Source organism: Cervus canadensis, chromosome 3 (genome assembly GCF_019320065.1).
Source record: "Cervus canadensis isolate Bull #8, Minnesota chromosome 3, ASM1932006v1, whole genome shotgun sequence".
In the NCBI taxonomy this organism is placed as follows: Eukaryota; Metazoa; Chordata; class Mammalia; order Artiodactyla; family Cervidae; genus Cervus; species Cervus canadensis.
The window spans coordinates 47,285,786-47,305,672 of NC_057388.1; positions in this window are offsets into that span (position 1 = coordinate 47,285,786).

Sequence of the window (19,887 nt, forward strand, 5' to 3'; positions counted from 1 at the left end):
GCTACATGGAAAGTGTTTTCCCAGGTTTATAATAAGGACTCTCTCCCCTTTATGTACTCCTCCAGACGACTGTTTCCCAAAATGTGGTCACCAATTGGCACTCCAATATTGGCACTCCAATTCAGTGGACCCAACCTAGACCCACTGAATCAGAAACTCTGGGAGTGGTACTGTCTATCTTTGTTTTAACAAGCCCTTTAGGTGAATCTGAGGGACACTGAAGTGTGGTAACCACTTCTCCAGACTCACACCTTGGCCTGTGATGATTAAAAGTCATCATGACTATGATTGCTTTGTAGAGGATACAGATGTCGAATTAAAATGTTGTATTCCTGAAAACTTATGTAATGTCACACAGCAATTTTATCTTAAAGTCACAAAACTGGAAGTAAATGACCACTACCATCCTAATAGGCCCCATTCCCATCACCCTATCCAATTCAACCAAAAAGAAAACACAGTAGAACAAAGAGGTCAGCAAAACCCAAGTGAAGGACAAACCTAAGCTAGTCATTGGAGTAAATTATTGGAGAATGTTAACGGTAAAGAAAATTAATCACAATGGTTTTAAATGATAGTGAAAACTAAACATAAGAAAAAGAACTAATATAATGCTAAAATTAAAATCCGATAAAATAAGCTAAAAATCAGAATTAAAGGAGTATCAGTGAAATTTTAATAAAAATAATAACATCTGGCCATATAGTGCCTCCTTCAGTTCAGACAGAAGGGGAAAACAGAGAAGAAACAAAAAGGAACAGGGTCCCTGATGGAGTAGGGAGGTGGGTGTGCCTTCCCAGGGTCTGGGGCCAACCGTCCTACTGTTCCCGATGAAGAAGTGATGGGGGAGAGGTAGACATGGCCTCATTGCCTTCCCTCCTACTCAGCCCCTCTCAGGACCTTTCAAATCTCCCTAGAAGCCAGAGCAGATCTTCTTAGACCCATAAAAATCCCTGTAACATAAATACCATGTCTGTGACAGTGACAATGCCTCATTTGGTTCTTTTATTTATTTATTTATTTTACCAAAGGTACAAAACATTTGGTCTGTGCTGGTTAATTAGGAGTTAATTTGCTTTGAATTGGTTCAAGTTCTTTGCTTTTGTTTTGTTTCCTTGGAATCTTGGCTCTAATGGTTTCAAAGACATACATTTTCCACTAACCATCCAGTAGAGATAAGAACCCTAAGCCCATTGAAATAGCTATTACTATCTGTTGGTTTTAAGGACAATTAAAATGGCTCTTCTAAGTTTTGTTAAGTGTTTTTTCCCCCTCCTTGTCTTACTCTTTCTCTTAAATAAGGAGGCACTATTATAAATATCCAAGAGCACAGACAATACCCAAGCAGCCCACATCATTGCCCGGATCTTGGAGGCCGAGGGGAGAACAAGGGCTTTAGTTTGACCCATCCAACAGAGTCCTCAAGTCCCCACGCAACTGAGGGTGAACTGCCTACAGCTGTGGCTAATGAGCAATGATGGCCTGAAGGTTGGTGGGGGTTTGTTTTCCTTCTTCCAGAAGAGGCCAGAAGGGAGGTGACCGCCTTCCAGACTACAGATGGGCAGGGTGAAGTGCTAGATCAAATCGGAGGTAAGATTGCAATTGGGGGTGAATATGGCAGGGGTTCCCAACCTCTGGGATCTAATGCCTAACAATCTGAGGTGGAGCTGACATAATAATAATAGAAATAATATGCACAATAAATGTAATATGCTTGAATCCTCCCGAAACCATTCCCCACTACCCACCCCCTCCCCTCTATCCCTCCCCCATTTGTGGGAAAATTGTGTTCCATGAAACCAGTCCCTGGTACCAAAAATGTTGGGGACCTCTGCTCTATGTGATAAAAAACATACTTGTATTACTTCTGAAAAAAAAAAAAAAAAACTTTTAGAATTCATGTTCTCATCTACTAAAAGAGAATAAATATTGGGAATAATAAAACTGAAAGGGAAATTGTACAGTAATAGGGTTGAGAGTGGGTATGTTTTCATTAATCACATTTTGCTTTGGCAATATTGGCATATAGTACAAAAATTTTAGACTAGTAGCAAAAATGCCTTGAAGATGAATTCTCCTTTCTATTCCTGTACCCTGAATCTCGAGATTTTCCATCTCAGGAGGCAACCAAATACATATTGTTAAATTTAGTTCAAAGATTTTTAAATGTTTTAAGTTGTTGGTCAATTATTCTGTATTTCATTTTATTTTATTTTAGGGGAGAGGGCAGACTATGAACTGCCTGTGGTCAGCTTGCTGTGCTTTTTCTTGGCAAATGTCTGTAAACAATCTTTCCATAATCCCTGATGAGCCAATACTTCCAGGTTGTAAATATACCTGTACTCTGAAATAGGATTTTCTAGATTCTGGGATCAGCATGTGGGTAGAACCTAGAATGTCTTTTGCTATTAAAAACAGCTTGACAAAGGGAATTTTAATAAAATATGTTGGAGATGCTTTAAGACTGACCTTAAGAAAAAACATGAGAGAAGGAATGATAATGATGATGATTATAGATGGTTCCCAGCTGATGATGGTTCAACTTGATTTTTTGACTTTACAGTGGGCTTCCCAGGTGGTGCTAGTGGTAAAGAACCTGCCTGCCAATGCAGGAAACTTAAGACAGGCGGGTTCTATCCGTGGGTCAGGAAGATTCCCTGGAGGAGAACATGGCAACCCACTCCAGTATTCTTGCCTGGAGAATCCCATAGACAGAGGAGCCTGGCAGGCTATAGCCCAGAGGGTTGCAAAGAGTCACACATGACTTAGCACACACATTTAGCACATGGTGTGAAAGTGAGACACATTCAGTAGAAACCATGCTTCAGGCTGAGTTTGATATTTTCCTGGGCTAGTGACACAGCAATAGATACCCTCCTGTGATGCTGGCAGAGTCAGCGAGCCAGAGCCCCTGGTCAGCACACTCTTGAAACCATTTTGTTTTTCACTTCAGCACAGTATTCAGTGATTTACATGAGATATTCAACACTTTATTATAAAATAGACTTTGTGTTAAGTGATTTTGCCTAACTGTATTCTTTTTATTTATTTATTTATTTATTAGTTGAAGGCTAATTACTTCACAACATTTCAGTGGGTTTTGTCATACATTGATATGAGTCAGCCATAGATTTACACGTATGCCCCATCCCGATCCCCCCTCCCACCTCCCTCTCCACCCGATTCCTCTGGGTCTTCCCAGTGCACCAGGCCCGAGCACTTGTCTCATGCATCCCACCTGGGCTGGTGATCTGTTTCACCATAGATAATATAGATGCTGTTCTTTGAAACATCCCACCCTCACCTTCTCCCACCAAGTTCAAAAGTCTGTTCTGTATTTCTGTGTCTCTTTTTCTGTTTTGCATATAGGGTTATTGTGACCATCTTTCTAAATTCCATATATATGTGTTAGTATGCTGTAATGTTCTTTATCTTTCTGGCTTACTTCACTCTGTATAATGGGCTCCAGTTTCATCCATCTCATTAGAACTGATTCAAATGAATTCTTTTTAATGGCTGAGTAATATTCCATGGTGTATATGTACCACAGCTTCCTTATCCATTCATCTGCTGATGGGCATCTAGGTTGCTTCCATGTCCTGGCTATTATAAACAGTGCTGCGATGAACATTGGGGTGCACGTGTCTCTTTCAGATCTGGTTTCCTCAGTGTGTATGCCCAGAAGTGGGATTGCTGGGTCATATGGCAGTTCTATTTCCAGTTTTTTAAGAAATCTCCACACTGTTTTCCATAGTGGCTGTACTAGTTTGCATTCCCACCAACAGTGTAAGAGGGTTCCCTTTTCTCCACACCCTCTCCAGCATTTATTGCTTGTAGACTTTTGGATAGCAGCCATCCTGACTGGCGTGTAATGGTACCTCATTGTGGTTTTGATTTGCATTTCTCTGATAATGAGTGATGTTGAGCATCTTTTCATGTGTTTGTTAGCCATCTGTATGTCTTCTTTGGAGAAATGTCTGTTTAGTTCTTTGGCCCATTTTTTGATTGGGTCATTTGTTTTTCTGGAGTTGAACTGTAGGAGTTGCTTGTATATTTTGGAGATTAATCCTTTGTCTGTTGCTTCATTTGCTATTATTTTCTCCCAGTCTGAAGGCTGTCTTTTCACCTTACTTATAGTTTCTTTTGTTGTGCAAAAACTTTTAAGTTTCATTAGGTCCCATTTGTTTATTTTCGCTTTTATTTCCAATATTCTGGGAGGTGGGTCATAGAGGATCCTGCTGTGATTTATGTCAGAGAGTGTTTTGCCTATGTTCTCCTCTAGGAGTTTTATAGTTTCTGGTCTTACATTTAGATCTTTAATCCATTTTGAGTTTATTTTTGTGTATGGTGTTAGAAAGTGTTCTAGTTTCATTCTTTTACAAGTGGTTGACCAGTTTTCCCAGCACCACTTGTTAAAGAGGTTGTCTTTTTTCCATTGTATATCCTTGCCTCCTTTGTCAAAGATAAGGTGTCCATAGGTTCGTGGATTTATCTCTGGGCTTTCTATTCTGTTCCATTGATCTATATTTCTGTCTTTGTGCCAGTACCATACTGTCTTGATGACTGTGGCTTTGTAGTAGTGTCTGAAGTCAGGCAGGTTGATTCCTCCAGTTCCATTCTTCTTTCTCAAGATTACTTTGGCTATTCGAGGTTTTTTGTATTTCCATACAAATTGTGAAATTCTTTGGTCTAGTTCTGTGAAAAATACCGTTGGTAGCTTGATAGGGATTGCATTGAATCTATAGATTGCTTTGGGTAGAATAGCCATTTTGACAATATTGATTCTTCCAATCCATGAACACGGTATGTTTCTCCATCTGTTTGTGTCCTCTTTGATTTCTTTCATCAGTGTTTTATAGTTTTCTATGTATAGGTCTTTTGTTTCTTTAGGTAGATATACTCCTAAGTATTTTATTCTTTTTGTTGCAATGGTGAATGGTATTGTTTCCTTAATTTCTCTTTCTGTTTTTTCATTGTTAGTATATAGGAATGCAAGGGATTTCTGTGTGTTAGTTTTATATCCTGCAACTTTACTATATTCATTGATTAGCTCTAGTAATTTTCTGGAAGAGTCTTTAGGGTTTTCTATGTAGAGGATCATGTCATCTGCAAACAGTGAGAGTTTCACTTCTTCTTTGATGTAAGTATTCTGAGCATGTTTAAGGTAGGCTCGGCTGAGCCATGGTGTTCGGTAGATAAAGCACTTGTGTGTGTGATTTATTTGGCTGCGCTGGATCTTAGCTGCAGCATGCAGGATCTAGTTCAGAACCTGGAGCCCCTGCATTGGGAGCTTGGAGTCTTAATCACTGGACCACCAGGGAAGTCCCAGATGAAGTGTTTTTAATGCTGTTTTGGCTTAAGATTAAGATATTTTCAGTTTACAATGGGTTTATTGGGATGTAGATGCTGAAGTGGAGAAAGATCTGTATTTGTGTAGACTTACTGTGTGCTGAGTCCTTCAATGCATTACTTCAAACTTTGAAGTTTAAATACAGCTATTCATAAAGGTATTAGCATGCTTGTTTAAAGGTTCAGAGATATACCCAAGGTTCTACAACTGGTGACAGCCGAATTCCAATGCAGGCATTTCTTGTGTCAAAATCTGTGGGCTTTCTCTTTTATCTATTGTTTTTCAAGCTGGCCCAGGTTACCTCTTACAAAAGGATGACATATAAAACTGCTGAAATCACAAAAAAGAAAACAAAACAGGACTAGTGTTGGAAACAATATGAGAAGAAACCCTGGGGGCTCAAATGGAGGCTGGGTTATTTTTTAAAAATCTTGTTAAAAAGAGCTATTAAAAAGAGCTATTGCATGATTAATATGGCATCTCCCTCTGGGAGAAGAATGGTTTGCCTTTCTGAATGTTTGCACTGTGATGTCTGCAATTTCCAGTTTGGTTTACTTGGACCTGAATACTCTGATTTCCTGGACGATTGACCTAAGCTTTGTGATTACTGGTGGGGTAGCTGTGATAGAAAATAGTTACCTCTTGTTGCATAACTCGTTACTCTAAAACTTAATGGCTCAAAACAACAACATAAACTATTTTACATGCGTGTGTGCATGCTCAGCTGTGTCTGAATCTTTGCGACCCCATGGACTGTAGACCACCAGGCTCCTCTGTCCATAGAACTTTTCAGGCAAGAATACTGGAGAGGGTTGCCATTTCTCACTCCAGGGGATCTTCCTAACCCAGGGATCAAACCTGTCTCTTGCATCTCCTGCATTAGCAGGTGGATATTTTTTAAACACTGCACCACCTGGGAAGCCCATCTTATAGTTACTATGGGTAATAATTACACATGCCTCTCCAGTTCAGAGTCTCTCACAAGTGTGCAATTAAGGGCCTGATTAGCTCGGTAGTCATCTCAAGGACGGACCTAGTGAGGATGCACTTCTAAGTTCATTTGTGTGGCTGTTGGCAGCACACAGAGGTTCCTCTCCACAGGAAGCTCTCCTCGGGGCAGATCACAGCATGGTAGCTGGCTTTCAGCACAGTGCCAGCAAGCAAGAAACAAGGAAGGGTGCCCAATACTGGACTTATAATTTTCTATAACCTAATCTTGGAAGTAACATTCCTCCTCTCCTTTCTTCTCTTCTCCTCTCCCGTTCTCTGCTTTCTGACAAGTTAATACATCCAACCCATATGAAGGGGAGGGGATGATGTAGGAGCACGAATACCGGCACACTGGGGCTCTTAGGCCATTTTAGGGACTCCTACCACAGAGACAGCATACTGTAATTGCCTGCTTGCTTAGAACCTGTTGACTTTGTTTCTCCCTTTTGACACTCTGTAAAAACAAGGGCTGTATCTGTTTTGCTTACTATTGTAACAAATGCAGGACCCAGTGCATAGTCAGTAAGTGATTAATAAATGAACAGAGTGAATAATAAATTTCAAAAGTGGATATGATCATGACTCTCATCCGAGTGAACACCTGCTAAATCTTTTATTTAACTCATCAATTAATCTGAGTACAAAGTAAGATAAAAATCATTCAAATGAAAACCTAAAGGACGGAATATTTATTATCAGGTAAGTAATGTTGACATGATTTTAATAAAGGAGTTCAAACTGACAAAACTGGTCAATATTCACAGGGAAATAATCAATGGCCACACTAAACACACGGGATACAATTTGCATTTCTGTGGACAAAAAGTATTCTGCCTACTAACAGTTTTTTACAATTAGCTTCCCCCTCTAGGTGCTATAAAGTAATATAGTCAAAGGCAAAGGCTCAGATAACCTTTTGGGGAACTAGATGGTGTGCTCACTAAATTTAGAAATCTTGCAAAATTTTTTATTGCAAATGAATTGTCCAGACGGGGAGAAAATGCACCCCAGGACAAGGCCGACTAGAGAATAGTCATAGCTCTTTTCAAATTCATGTAAGCAGTTGAGATGCTTAATAGGAGACTCAAGTTTCTTGATGATTAGGAAATAGAGCTTCTTAAATATCTTAGTTTCTTAGATGTATCTCCATACTTTGATAATACATTACTGTGCCCTTACACGTGATTCTTGACCTTGTGGAATAGAGAATATCTCTGGCAATGGAGGGTAAAACCAAACCATCACAATACTATGGGGGTGCTAGTCTAGTAAGTAGAGTCAAAGATTATAACATTGTATAACACATAAGGTCCCAAGGCTTATGAGATCCAGTGTTCTATCAGCAATTTCCAAACACAGGTGGACCAGCCTGTGTTTGTCTTCCTAGGTGGGGGTAGGAATAATGTCCTTGTCAACATTTTGACTCTTAGCTTCTCTCTAAAATCAAAATATGCTGAAGTGAGGCCAGAATAATCTTATTTTGAGGGTACTTCTCAGATAATTCTAGGTGGCCAAAGTTTCTTATCCACTGGCCTAGATTATTTTTATTGAACACATTCATGGTTATGTGGTTATGACCAAGATGCATCAGAAAAACCTTCTGAGGCCTCTGTATCCACCACAGAGAAGTTGTATGTAGCTTTTCCTTTGAGTTTCTCCAAGCAAGTATGGAGATAAGTGTTTCTTCTCTACTAGGTCATTAATAAAAAAATCTAAAACTCTGAGAAAACACACACTATGCTTTGATGTTAGCTATAAAATCATTACAGAAAGAAAAACAAAATAAGAGGTACAAATACAAATCTCTTCCTGTATCCTCAGACCATAGATGATGGTGTTATTGCCCTGATTGATGTAGCCTCAATAAAAAGAATTTGTTTTTAGCACCAATCAATGGACATTTCAGCAGATATTTGCAGTGTCCTGCTGGGTCCTACTTGAACAAGAGAAAGACAGTTATGTACATTTCATACCATGCAAATTTTGCTGAATCATTTCACTACACTTAAAAAGCTACAACTGTTTGAAATTCAGATGAACATTTGCCATGTGTGGTCTTCACTAACATTGCAATGGCATCATGATTTCAGACATTTCTGTTGATGAATAATAGTTTTCTTGAGACTTTTACCAGCTAGTTTTAATTTTGTAGTCCATAAACTGTAACAGGCAATTTGATTTATTATAAATAAATCATAGAGTGAGAGGAGACATTAGAAATCATCAATTTTAATATCCTTCCTTTATGAGACAGGAAACCAAGACTCTGAAAAGGGGAACTGATACGGGCTGCATTGTGTCCCCTCAAAATCCACATGTTGAAGTTGTAATTCCCAGTATCTCAGAATGTGACTGTGTTTGGAGATAGGACCTTTAAAGGGATAATTAAATTAAAATGACGTCATTAAGGTAATCCTATTTAATTTGTGTTCTTATCAGAGGAAATTTGAACATAGCAGTTTTTGTTCTCTTTGACTTGCTGTAACAAAATATTAGAGCTTGGGTGGCTTATAAACAACAGAAATTTATTTCTCACAATTCTTGAGACTGGGAGGTCCGGGATCAAGGTGCAGGCAGGTTTGGTGTATGTGAGGGCCTGGTTCATAGATGACTATCTTTTTGCCATCTTCAGTGGTGGAAGGGGCAAAGGATCTCTCTGGGGTCTCTTATAAGGACGCTGATGCCATTCATGAGGACTCCACCCTCAAGATGTATTCACCTCCCAAAGGTCTCACTTTCTAAACTATCCTCACATTGAGGATGAGGATTTTATCATATAAATTTTGAGGAAATACATTCAGGCTTTTGCAGGTGTGTACAGAGGGAAGGTGATATGAACACACAGGGAGAAAATGACTACCTGCCAATGAAAGAGAGAGTGGCCACAGAAGAGACCAACTCTGATGGCGCTTTGTTCTTGGACTTTTTGCCTCCAGAACTGTGAGGAAATAAATTTCTGTTGTTTAATCCACCTACCCTGTGATATTTTGTTATGGCAGCCACAGAAAACTAACACAGGAAACAAACTGTCCAAGTTTAAAGAGCTAATTAGCTATGAACTGGGGCTAAAATCCAAGGCTGCTACCTCTCAGTTTGGTATAATTTGCCCTATGTCATGGTGCTATTAATACATAAAAGATTAGTTCTCCAAAAGGTTTAGTTATGCAAAATCATAGAGTTATTAGTATACTAGAACAGTTTGAAGATTTTTCTTATTCTTCATTCACCTTAAACATTAGGTGATCTCAACAAGTGTTGGATATCAGCATGTGGTTGAACATTAGGTTTAACACATTATTACCCTGAAATCCAGACAAAAAAATCTTGCCATTTCAGTATGTGAGCCCTATAAGCTATGAAAAACTTTGACTCTTGTTATTGTATTATCATAGTCTCATCTTTGGCATTACCTCTGCACCCCAATATCTGAACTTAGTCTCTTACATACTATGTGTAATGTTGGCAGTTCCATTACACTACACTACACTATTCCATGACTTTCTCTCTACACAGTTTGAATGCATGACAGCCAACCATTATAGCTGACACCTTAAAGTTTGGGGCACAAAAATTTAAACAAAAAGGAAATTTCAGGATTCTTTGACAGTGAGTTTTCTTTTGTCTTCTTTGGATTTTGCTCTTTTCATACTTCCTCGGTAATTCGCTTCCTTACCTCAAGTAAGGAAGCCACAGTAAGGTAATAACTGTAATCAATTATATAGAGTGATTAGGAACTTTCATGATCAAGAATAATAAGCAAATGCACGATGTTTGGTGTAAAACTGGCAGCACAGATTTTATGTGGGATTGACAGGTACAACACGGACTTCCCTGGTGGCTCAGATAATAAAGAATCTGCCTGCAGTGGAAGGGACCTGGATTTGATCCCTGGGTTGGGAAGATCCCCTGGAGAAGAGAATGGCAACCCACCCCAGTATTCTTGCCTGGAGAATCCCACGGAAATAGGAGCCTGGTGGTCTACAGTCCACAGGGTCGCAGAGTACGACATGACTGAGCAACTAACATTAACACATTAACAAATAAAACACAAGACATTGAATACAATATTTGGGACATATTTAACTAAAAAATTATTCACTATTTTCTGAAACTGAACTTTAACTGGGTCTTCTGTATTTTTATTTGTTAAATCCAGCAACCCTATAGATTTGATGATAGATTGAATATCAAGTCTTGAATATCAAGACTTTTCCATGTAATTAATGAAAGACTCCATAACTTTCTCTTTCTAACCTATACAGGATAGATTGAACTGAACATATCTGATAATTATTTTCTCAAAGCCGACCTCCACTTACTGGAGAGACAGTGATCTAAATAGGAAATAGATGGTCAATTGACAACATCTTGTAAAAACTACCAAGTGAAAGTGTGAAAGTGTTAGTAACTCAGTTGTGTTTGACTCTGTGACTCAATGGACTATAGCTGCAAGCTTCTCTGTCCATGGAATTCTTTAAGCAAGAATACTGGAGTGGGTAGCTATTCCCCTCTCCAGGGAATCTTCCTGACCCAGGGATCAAACTTGGTTCTCCTGCACTGCAGGCAGATTCTTTACCATCTGAGCCACCAGGGACAATCCAAGAACTAAATATATCTGGTGCTTAGTTTTTCAAAGCAGAGACCCATTTATTGGAGGGACAGTGATCTAAATAGGAAGTAAATGGTCAATTACCAACATCTTAAAAAAAACTACCAAACCTGTTTATAAGGAAAAACCAAGTTTATTGCTTATTCCACTAAGGGAAGTCATTATTTAGTAGTGTCTCAAGAAGTGGTGGTCAAGGCAAGGTATTTGCAAGGACTGGGGAGTCTATCGTGGGTCTTTCAATGTGGTAGAAGGGATGAAAGAGATTGGGTAGGATTTATGAAATAGTTGTTTACAGTTGACGGGCCCAGCAAGGTAAGGGATTTGAAGTTAGCCTTGAAGAATAAATAGTCTTTGATGAGTCCTATACGTGATCTGATACTCTGAGGGGAAGTTTAGTGGTTGATTATTTGGATAAGTGGATTTTTAGAACATTTCTGTAACAAAGAGCAAACACAACAATAACAGTAACAAAACACATAATTAATTTTAAGCTATTTGCAATTTCATCTTCCAAAGCAAGAGTTTTGTGGACTATGTAAGTCCTGTAATTGCAGAAAGTCCAATATTAAAATCATCTTAATGTAGGAAATAAGCTACATAAGCAGTCAGTCAGCGGTTCTCTAAGTGTAATCCAAGAGCTACAGGGATGCTGAGATCTTTTTAGGGGATTGACAAAGTTGCCAACTTTCCAATTACATGTTTGTGTGAGGCCAGATTTTATTCATCTGTTTCAACTGAAACAACATATTACAAAGGATTGAATCAGATGAGAGCCTCTCTTCTATTAAGCCAGACATTAGAGATTTGCAAAAATGTTAATGCTCTTCTTATTACAGAGTTGGGTTGTTATTGTCAAGAACTATAAAAGCTCTGAGGTTTGGCAGATTAACAAGCTAGCTTATCCAGTTTAATGGAGGTTGACAGAAGGCATGAGACTTCTGTGTCAGAGTCAAAAGACTTTATCTCTCACAGCAGAACCAGTAGCCAGAATGTCAGTATATTACATTAGTTTATCCAGTGAGCACCAGGTCCCCAGGGGTGACATGGATAGGTCTAGATGGATGTCTGTCCATGCAGTGAGCTGCATGATAAAGAGAAGGACTGACCTTGAGGAGCCTGTCATTTATCGCAAGCAATGAACAAACCTACCCTTTGTACTGCAGGGACGTGTTACTTTATCCCTGAAGGCTGCTCGCTGTCTACCCAGCCATGGGAAAATCTGCGTACAGAGCTGTCAGAGGCTTGCATTCTTGGCATCCACAGTAAGATGTCTGGGAGCATGAGACACTTAGGGATGCACGTCACTCAAAAGTTATTTTCATAAAAACATCTATGTCAACATATACTGACTATTCGAGAAGGAAACGGCAACACACTCCAGTATTCTTGCCTGGAAAATCCCATGGACAGAGGAGTCCGTGGGGTTGCAAAGTCAGACACAGCTTAGCAACTAAACAAACAAGAATACTGGCTGTATTATTGCTCTCTCTAAATGAATAAAGTAATATTTAAACTTTTTATTAGTTTTAATTTATAACTGATAAGCTAGTTATAACCCTTTAAACAAACTCTAGGGGCCTCAATAATTTTTTTTAAGAGTATAATCTCCTGGGACTAAAAAGTTTGAAAACTACTGTTATAAATAGTTTCATTTCTCACCATTATAGCCCTCTTGACTTTTTTCCATTCACCTTGGTTCTAGAGCTAAGTTATTTATTGCTGCCAAGGAATGTCAAGGGATTTGTGCAGTATGTACTCTGGCATAATCTCTTTTAAATATTCTCTTGATACCTCACCACTGCTGGTCTCCATCACCCTCTTGGTCCCAAAGAAGGCTGGAAAAACAAGGTGGCTTCGGGCCCAGATGGCCCTTGGAGAGCTGAGACATTCCACCCAAGGCCGCCGGTTAAAGTCTGCGGAGTGGCTTTTCGTTCTTCTTTAATGTCAGAATGGAAACAGTTCTGAACCTTGGCGGTCTATGATCTGTGCCAGTATTTAATTCTTCAGTTCTCTTTAATCAGAAATTCCCTGAACATTTTTTTCCCCCTTTGGGAATTCTTTGTTGCTCTTCATGTTTATTCAATAAATCTTCCTTTCTTTCAAAATTTTCCAACAGGAATCTTTGGAATGTCCTTGGTACATATATTTAATTATATATTTTTATATACAATGCATTATATATGCATATATATATATATAGGCTCCCTTGATGGTTCAGATGGTAAAGAATCTGCCTGCAATGCAGGAGACCTGGATTTGATAATGACCCTTGATTATGCTTATATTTTGACAGCACAGGTCTTGAAACGTTGTCTTTGTATCTTTTCTTCCTTAAATTTTCTCAGGAGAAGGCATTCCAAGGACTTTTTACAAAATAGCCACTTTAGGGAGGGGGGATCGGGATGGGGAATACATGTAACTCCATGGCTGATTTATGTCAATGTATGACAAAACCCACTACATTATTGTAAAGTAATTAGCCTCCAACTAATAAAAATAAATGAAAAAAAAAAAAAAAGCTGCTTTAATGATTCCTTAGCACTGTCTAGATTATGGTCACACTGAAATATCTTAAAATTCCAAATAGATAACACCAGCACAGGAGGTTTACTATCTAACTAGCACATTTATGTAACATTTCACTAATAAAGAGCAGGTATTACTTTCTTTTTAAATAAAAAATATTTAATTATAAAAATAGGGGAAAATAAATGTTTAAAATATAATATTTTGGCAACACAGACTTTAAAGCTAATGCTTCCATTCAAATTCAAGTAGAATACAGGCTAGTAGACTGTGGGTGCCTTTGGGTCAAGAGTTATATCTTACTCAACTTTCTCACCTGAACACCTAAAAAATGGTCAGAGCATACCACGGGTTTTCAATAGGTGTTCACAGTATTGAAGACATAAACAATAAAATATATTAAGTGCTAATTTTAATAGAACTCATGAACATCTCCATGGGTTATCTTCTTACTGGATCATTTGAACTTCCTCACTCAAGCTCCCAAACCCCCGGACACAATTTCTTAATAGACTTATACCATAGCTGAGTAGACTCACATTATTTGGTTGTATCTGTTGTTTTGTAGAATGATCAAATAATGGCCATCTCATGTGGCTTATCCTAAATAAGCCTAGGTCACCATTTGTTTTTGTATTATATATACTTTGATGGGGTAAAATAAGGCAAAAAAAAAAAAAAAATCAACAGGTGGATGATCCCTTAAATGAACAACCTCATGGTGTTTCTAGATTGCCAAAAAGGGGATTGACTTGGTAAAGGACTTACCGTGGTATGTTAGAGACATAGGAATCATTTGTGGGTGGATTAGTAAGCCGTAACCAGACAGACTTTGTTTCTGAACCACTCCTGTTAAGGTGGCCTGTAGGGAAGAAAGTAGGAATCTGGATTAGAGCTCTAAAAGAAATACAGGGCACTGTTCAGTTCAGTCACTCAGTCGTGTCCGACTCTTTGCGACCCCATGAATCGCAACACGCCAGGCCTCCCTGTCCATCACCAACTCTCGGAGTTTACCGAAACTCATGTCCTTCGTGAACCACTCCTATTAAGGTGGGCTGTAGGGAAGAAAGCAGGAATCTGGATTAGACCTCTAGAAGAAATACAGGTCACTGTAGAGCTTTGCAATCCTCTCTGAGGATGGAAGCAAGAAGACGTACAATGTTTCATTTTGTACTTGGAATTTTAAAGAATATTACTTAGCCCCATTTATGATGGGAAAAGCAGTTCAAGGAAAAGAAGTAGTAACTGAATCAGCAACAACAGATCTGGCCAATGAGCTCTTCAGTAGTGCTGCTCAAACTTGTTTTAATCATTTCACTGAAACCTTCCTTTCTGGGAATAATGCACTTTTTGGCTGACAGCCTTTTGATTCCCAGATATGTCCGATTTGCCTCACCTCCCATCTCCAAATAAACACACACGAGAATATTTTATTGGTTAAGGCAAGTGATACAAGTTTTATTGGATACAAGTGATAGAAGTTTCTGAGTGACTTATAGCAGTAGATGTGTCTAGAATAGTGTATAATGGACTAGAGTTTTTACTGCAAACCTCACAAGGTAACTCATTGTACATCATGACTTGATCCATAAAGACAGATAGACAGGCATACACACACATCTGAAAAAAAGGTATTATTTACTTTTGATATTCAGGATTCACAATAATAATATTTTTACTTTTTATTCTATCTCATCAAAAAATGGCCCACTAAACCCACTAAATTGATTTCCTGAATCAGCAATAGATTCCCCACCTACCTTTGGGAAACAAGAAAGAATTCATCCATAAACATTTAAAATCTTTAGTTCAATAAAAGTTGATTTAAGAAATGAAAACAGGTACAATCATCTACAGAAATGAAAATTTGTGGGAGGGCATGCCTGGTGACACAGAAAGGCTCAGCAATATTTTGTAAACACTTAAATGAAACTCAGGAGTGCCTGAGGGCAGGGTTTTATTGCTGATTAATCTAGGTTGTTTCAGAAGCAGATGCCTTCTATGACTTCTACTTACCCTGTTTCAAATCTATGAAATCCATTACAAAATCCATTACAGAAATATGTAATGATTTTTAAATTGTTTTAGCATGTATCATTAATTTTCTGAAACATGATGGCTAATAGTGCTTTTAATAATAATACTTTCCTCAAGAATGTGATTCTCATGGTTGGCAAGGGATTATTGAAGATATTGAAAGCAATCTCTGCCAACGTGTTTATACATTTCTGTATCTGCATTTATTTGTTATCTGTGTACCTATATGTAGAATATTAAATGATGATAAACCTAAAAGTTAAGCAGGGGAAGAGGACAATTGAAACTTTAAATAGGATAGTCAAGGAAGGTCTCAATGAGGTGACATTTGTGTTGAGATCTGAAGGTGAGAAAATCAAGACATGTGGATGGGTATCTTGAGGAAGAGTTTTCCAGGCAGAGGGAACAGTGACTGCAAAGAAACTGATGTTGGAGCTTGTCTAGTGTTTTGGAGAAGCAGCAAGGAGTGAGTAGTAGGAGCTGACATGAGAGCAGTCACCACAGGACAATTGTACAAGACCCTTTGAGCCACAGGAATCATTTTGCTTTTACTTGGAGTAAAATGTGAAGCTCCTAGTGGACTGGGAGCAGGGGTATCATAAAAGCTTTCTTCCATTTGTGTGGGGTGCTGTGTGATATATAGACTAAATGGGGTGGAGACAGTGTGGGAGTGGTGAGACCGTTTACTATGACCATTCCATTTGTTGTGACATGACATAGTAATGTAACTTACTATGACCTTTGTAACTGGGCTTCCCTGGTGACTCAGATGGTAAGGAATCTGCCTGCCATGCAGGAGATCCAGGTTCTACCCCTGGGTTGGGAAGATCCCCTGGAGAAGGGAATGGCAACCCACTCCAGTACTCTTGCCTGGAGAATCCTATGGACAGAGGAGCCCGGTGGGCTACAGTGCATGGGGTCACAAAGAGTTGGACATGACTGAGCAACTAACATTATAATATCTGCACAAAAGATGTTGCTGGCTTAGGTAGGGCAGTAGCAGTGGAGTGGGGAGAAGTGATAGGGCTGTGGATCTATTTGATGGGGCAATTGGTATTTTCTTAAAATTGGACATAGTTGTGAGACAAAGAGAAGTTGAGGTTGACTGAGGATTTTGTCCTGAGTTATTCAAGAGCCCTTGTAGATCATTTAGAAAATGATGAACACCTCAGTGGAAAAATGGATCATGATGTAATTGAACATAGAAAGTAATTTTTCTTAAAGTATTTTTTAAGTAAATCTTTTCTCCAAAAAAAGTGCACAAATTGTAAGCATACAGCTGGGTGAATATTCACAAAGTGTACAAAACACACCCATGTAACCAGCACCCAGATTCAGAAACAAAACATTACCAGCATTCATTATCATGCATCCCCTCTTCCTAAACTAATTATTTTTCAATTTAACTCTGCATTTATGCTAAGCATTTTCTGCACAGCAAATGATGTGGATGTAGACCAAGGAGGAGATATCTTTAGAAATCAGGAGAGGGAAACTTGAGAAACTCACCTGCAACCGTGTGACAGGAATTAGTCATCTGCTTGATCTCATGAAATTCATACTGAAAAGTTCTTTCCTAATAATACAATGTGAGACAGAAGATAGTAAAAATAGACATATTTTCTATATAAGGTTCAAAATTAGAAAGTTCATTGGAGTTGCTAAAAAAATTTAAAAAGAGCCCTGAGTTGACAAAAAATAAACTTACATAAAAAGTGAAATTGAATGTACTAATGTCTAATGATTTGAAACGTACTTTCAAAGTAAAATTTTTATTATCTAGAAAGTTTGAAAAAAAAAAGCAAAAAAAAAAAAAGCTTGGTAAAGGTGAGCATAAAAATAAGATTTAGATGCTGAAACTAAAAACTGGATTTGGAATATAGAAACTGTGGTTTTGGTTTTTCTCAGAAGTTACATATGAAAAAATCCATGAGCTAAAGTGGATGTGAGGGACTTGGGATAGGATGGCAAGGAGAAAAAAGAGATGAAATGAAGTTCCTAGATGACTACTTGAGTCCTCCTCCCAGCAACTCACCCCCACCCCAAACCTGGAAATAAAAACCTTGCGTTTCGAAAGTGAAGATGTCTTCCTGTAGATGGTGAAAATCTGAATTAATTCTAAAAATTAATTGCAGCGTTATTTTGATAGCCTCAAAAATGTTAAGTACATCTAAAAGGTCACACTTTTTATTGTCGGTAAAAAGAAATGGCTGTCAAAATTAAAATTTATTACTAAGAATAGTGAATGTTGACTCCCTTTATTTAAAAAAAAAATGAAGAGAATAATATGCTGTAGTTACTGTACCAGGATAACTTGATTTGTTTTGCTTCTTAATATTCATTCCTACTCCTTTGGGTAAGGCACCTCTATTTTGTCCTGAGGAAGGTAAGAGGGGAAGGTGCCTTGTCCTTCTCTGGCAGGAAGTGGGCCTGTGCCCCCACGGAAGCTGTCCAAGCCCTGTCTCCTGGAACAGGAATCTTGAGCTCAGTGACCTACCAGAGGACTCTATGCAATTGATGCTGAGTCACTGGGGAGGTTGCTCCGTGAAGACATTGTTCCTCATCTCCTTGAACTGCCCTGGTTCTTGCTCTTAGATCAATCCTTCAACTTCTCGTTCACCTTTTGGAGCCCTCACCTCATATCCTATGAGCTTCCCTTTTTGCCTAAACTAACTAGAATTGTTTTCTGTATTGTGAAACCAAAGAACACCAATTGACAATCTAATACTATTTATCAGAGAAAGACCACCTTTCCAAAATTTTTGCTAGCAAGTACAATTTGATTGAATACTGAATAAACTTTTGGAAGAAGACCAGGAAATATTTCATACTCACAAACAGAAACTTTTTAAGGAAAAATATTCAATAGTGGCATCCTGTTCAAAATACATAAATTCTTATAAATTAATTTAAGAATCCTTCAAGTAGAATATGTGCATACACATAGACACACTCACAGACACAGAGAAGAAATGCAGTTCCCAAGATTTTCATTTTAATGAAGACTAAAGCAGCAAGTATTAGTTGTTTTCATACTGCCCCACTTCTAGAGGCAGGGTCTACCCTACTCTTCATTGACAAGAACTTGATATTTATTCTTTGATGCCAAAGAAAGTGAACTAAATGATTTTTCCAGGAAAAAAAATCTCCCTACTGGGTCTTTTTGGAGTCCTTATCCAACCACCACTTAAACTTTATGAGCCATAAAATGAAACTATTACAAATCACATGTAAATATTCTTTTAAATTTATGTTCAAAATAAGACCTTTGTGGTCAAGTACAAGAATCATGAAGTAAAAAAGACTTTGATTCAGACCCTGACTTTTCTGCTATAACATTGAAGAAATTAATTGCCTGCTTTGAACCTAACTTTCTGTAACAGGAAAATGTCAATAATTACACCTACCTATTTATAAGGTGTTCACAGCTGGTATTATTATTAATAGTTGTATTCATAGGTAGAAATTAATACTTCAAGAAACTACTTCTTACTGTATAAGAAGTCAGCTTCTAAAATTTGCATATTTCTAGGATAACCATAAACTCCAGGAGTTGGTGATGGACAGGGAGGCCTGGTATGCTGCAGTCCATGAGCTTGACTGAGCAACTGACTGAACTGAGGATAACCGTGGGCTTCCCAGGTGACACAGTGGTAAAGAATACATCCGCCAATGCAAGAGATACATGTTCATTCCTGGGTCAGGAAATCCCATAGAGTAGGAAATGGCAACCCACTCCAGTATTCTTGCCTGGAAAATTCCATGGATAGAGGAGCCTGGCAGGCTACAGTCCATAGGGTCACAGAGAGGTGGACACGACAGTGACTGCGCACACACGCAAGGAGAACCTTAAATGAAAATAGATTTTCACATTTAAATTTGAGCAATGGCTATATGGTAATTGAGATTATTTTTAGGAAAAGCAGTGTTCTTGATTTTTGAAAATAATATAGAAAATTTCTTATTTCTGATTGAAAAAGACATCTGTAAAGACTTCATGCTGACATCACAGGAATGCATCTATGCAAATATAATTTTTTCCTCCTTCTTAGGCAATATGGAAGGAAAAAGAAACATTTTAAAACATTTAAGGCATGATTGGAAGTGCTCGAAAACCAACTAAGGCCCTTTGAATGATTAGCAGAAAGCAGCTGGAAGAGCCTATGGATTACAGCCAGAGCTTCCATCAATATATATTGATCCTATTCTCCCCAGCAAGATACTATACTAGTTGTTAATATACCCAGATACTCTTTATATCATCTTTCTCAATTTTATAAGCTGCATTCCATCATTTTGAGTCTGAGTCCATCTCTATTGAAGACAGTTATTAGGCATGAAAATTCAATGGCTAAAACGAGAAAACAGACACAAC